General features: G+C 37.5%; 1 non-coding gene across 1 annotated transcript; it reads left to right on the forward strand.

Moving 5' to 3' along the window:
* The first annotated feature begins 522 nt into the window (after window positions 1–522).
* LOC132268000 (small nucleolar RNA R71) lies at window positions 523–629 on the forward strand. Its single transcript, XR_009469158.1, has one exon. It is a non-coding gene; the product is annotated as a small nucleolar RNA R71 (small nucleolar RNA).
* Window positions 630–3884: the final 3255 nt, after the last annotated feature.

Raw genomic sequence — 3884 nt, forward strand, 5'->3', positions numbered from 1 at the left:
TGGTTTTTCTAAGAAAAATTCGGATGATTCCTTCAACTTGGATTATAGTGAGTACCATAAGGATTGTTCCCTTGGTTCACAAAAGCTGCATTAACTTATTCATTAGGTTCATTTTACACTTGTCCGTGAGGACAATGAGAAGTAGAATAAAGAACACTAGAACAAGTCATACATGTTTCATTTGATGCACGATGAGAATGGTTAGGGAAGGAAGCTACTTGGTTCACCGAGTTTTGGTTAATCAAAAATTGATCAAACCTTTGAGATAAAGACTTCATTTCGGTGGCTATTTCACTTGAATGGTCAACTTAATGTAAGCCAACACTCTTCCTACCTTATGAATTTCTACCATTCTTGGATGATGGTGTTCTATGCAAAGAATTTTCACTCATGCTCTCATAACGACGCCACACGTCATCCTCATGCCTATTAATGTATGAGCCACCCATGGAAGCATCAACCATGCCCTTATAATTGTCCGATAAGCTCTCAAAGAAATATTGAACTAATTGCCATTTGGGCATGTCATGATGTGGACACTTCCTAAGCAATTCATTGAAGCGTTCCCATGCCTCATAAAACATTTCTCCATCCCCACGTGAAAATTCTCGAATTAAGGTTCTCATGGCATTGGTCTTAGAAACCGGATAGTACTTCTTCAAGAATTCTTGTTGCATTTCTGCCCAAGAAGTGATTGAAAAAGGCCTAAGATTGTTAAACCAATACTTTGCCATGCCTTTTAAGGTGAATGGAAAAATTTTAAGTCTTAAAACCTCTTCTGGCATATCCGTATATTTTACGGTGGAACATACTTCAAGAAACTCATCCAAATGCTTGTAAGGTTCTTCACTTGGAAGTCCATGATAGTTAGGAAGCATTTAAATGGTTTGTGGCTTAATTTCATAATGATGCGCTCTAAATGGAGGCAATTGGATGCATGTAGGTGCATTATACTCATTAGGCACATAATGGTCTCTTAAAGCAAGAGGTGGATTAGTTACTTGAGGTGCAACATGAACACCTTGATTTTGAATTCCTTGATTGATGATGGGAGGTTGTGGAGCATACATTGGCCTTGGCATTCCATATGGAACTTGGCCTTATTGTTGTGGTGGTTGGTGAATAAATGGCCTTGGCATGCCTAATGGTACTTGTATTTTCTCATTGTGCACATTGGGAAGGAGGATACCTTATTGGTCTATGTGACCAAGGTCCTCAACATGATTATCATTATGGTCATCCATTGATAGATTGGTTCTATTTGAACTTCCTCTTCCCCTAGGATTTCTAATGATGGATACAAGATGCAAATCAAGAGGGACAAGAGTTGGTCTCAATGAACGACGTCCATGCATGCACAATGCAAGACACAAAGAAACACAAAGAATGACAAACACTATGCCTTCACAAGAATGCAATTAGACTTCTTCCACAAACACTTAATTTATACTCCCATGCTTTAACAACAATGATGCAAGAACAAATAAAAACAAGCCTCCACGCGGGCCGACGATTAACTAAGGGATTGAGTAAAGAAGGTCTCACAAAGGTCCTTTAGCATTTCAACTCCAAATTTAAAGCTTAGCTTAGCAAAAATTTTATAATTTTTAGCTTTTTTTCTTCTTTGCTTAGCTTCAATGCTCCTTTGCTTGTTTCCTCTCCAACAATGCACCTAGTTAAGTAAGAACAACACAATAAGCAACCAAAAAAGAAAAATAAAAGTAAAGCAAAGACACGATCAAAAGAGTACTAATCCTAATCAATTCCACAAATCTGACGTTGCCAAATCAAGTCACTCAAATCCCAGGCAATGGTGCCAAAAACTGTGGTCGTCGTCCTACCATAAGCTTAAGAGTGTGAATTTTAAAAGGCGAGGGCCAAGAGTTTTACATTTATAGAAGCCACTACTACCTTTCACTATAAATATAGCTAGGGCGAGTAGGGATCGTCCCAAGGGATTGTGAGGATCGAACAAGGTCGTGGAATTGTTATTAGGGCTAGTAGGTCGAGTAATCAAACAATTGGTTGGTTGGTTGATTAGAGAGCAACTAAATTAAACTAAGTAATAACAAAGAATACAATTAAGAGTAAGTAATAGAGAGAGAGAGATCTTGGGGTTTAAAGATCACCACCAAGTAATGCATTTCTATACCATTGACAAATGATTAATGAGGGCAAATGGTGTGTTGCAATATTGGTGTGTGTATGTGTTTGGTTGATTCAACAAACAAAGATGACTAGTTAAGCATGTATTGTCTAAACATCATGTGAAAGGCACAATATATCTAAGCAATGAAACATATATTGTCTAAACAACACGTGAAAGGCACAATAGATCAAAACAAGTCATTAATCCTTTCATTAAGTTCACAATCCAAATACAACACAAGGATAGAGACATATGCTAGTTACACTCAAAAGCTTGGATCATTAAACAACAAGCATAGATTGTCCTCCCATTTAACACCACACTACAACTACACTACATCTATACTACTAGCATGAAAATAAACTAGGGGAGAGGCAGAATCCATCAAGGAATAAGTATGAATCATCAAGAGAATCACAAGAGCATTCCTTTAAGCACTATATTTTGACAATCTTTAAATCTATAGCATCAATACACATATACATGCATCAATAACACAAAATCTAGAGACAAGCGCATGAACATCTATTCTAGCATACAGAGACATATGGATAGAATGAAATGATCAATTGGAAGCATTAAACCACATAAATCATTGAATAAACAAGATCTATATATATCAAGGTGTCAAAACATTAATTACAACACTAATCCCTCAATAATACACTAGATTAAGATATAAAAAGTATGCTTGGGGCTAACTCTAGCCCCAAAAGGATGTCTAGCCACTCATGGTGATGTTGCACCAACTCTCAAGGGCTAACTCCATGGTTGAAATCTACTCCTTGTTGATGAAGAACTCTAATGGTGTCTCTAGCCTCCTCCTCCTCTAAGCTTACTCTTCAAGAGAATAAACCCTAGAATTGTTTATGTCTCAAAAAGTGCATCATATTCCTTTTATAGGTAAGTCAAGTGGCACACCAAATGAGCTGGGGTCGTGCAAAGAATATTCTCTAATGATTGGATAAAGGACGGATTGTACAAGCTGGAAATTTAACTTTTTCGCACTAGAGGAAGTTCGATCGATCGAACCTTAGACTTGGATCAATCGAATTGGCTGAGATCCATCGAACTTAGGCTGGATCGATCCAACTGGTTGAGCTTTTTGGGAAAAGACAAATCTGATATATTTTGGGAGATATTTATGGGAAAAGGACAAAAGTGGTTAGTGGGTGGTACAGCTGTGGATAGGATCAATCATTTGAATCAGGACAAAAGTGTTCGATCGATCGAAGAGTGGTGTTGGATCGATCAAACTTTTGGACTTTATGCTTTTGGGTCAAGGCTTGGATCTATCTTGAAGTGCTGAGATTGATCATTGTTCGATCGATCGAACCTTGAAGTTGGATCGATCGAACTTTGCTACTTCCCACCTTTGGTTTCATTTGCTTCTTTCTTTCTCCATTTTGCTCCTTTTTTTGTTTAATCCCAGAATTGCTTCAATTAAGCTCTTATTTGGCTGAGTTAGCTTATTTTCGAGATAAGTGCCTAAAAATGGAAATAATACAAAATCAATCTAAAACGGTAAAGTAAGATAGATAAAGGTGCTAGAATGCTTAAGCTTAAGGGGTTTAGATAAGCACTTTTCAGCGCTCATCAGGCATGCATCAAATGAAGACCCAAAGACAGAAAAATCGTCCATAAAGACCTCTAGATACTCTTCCACCATATCCGAGAAAATTGACATCATACACCTTTAAAATGTGGCAGGAGCATTGCATAAACCAAATGGCAT

This window comes from Cornus florida, unplaced genomic scaffold, assembly GCF_030987335.1.
Source record: "Cornus florida cultivar Cherokee Brave unplaced genomic scaffold, ASM3098733v1 CherokeeBrave_3.0.0_Hap2_Chr07, whole genome shotgun sequence".
Classification (NCBI taxonomy): Eukaryota; Viridiplantae; Streptophyta; class Magnoliopsida; order Cornales; family Cornaceae; genus Cornus; species Cornus florida.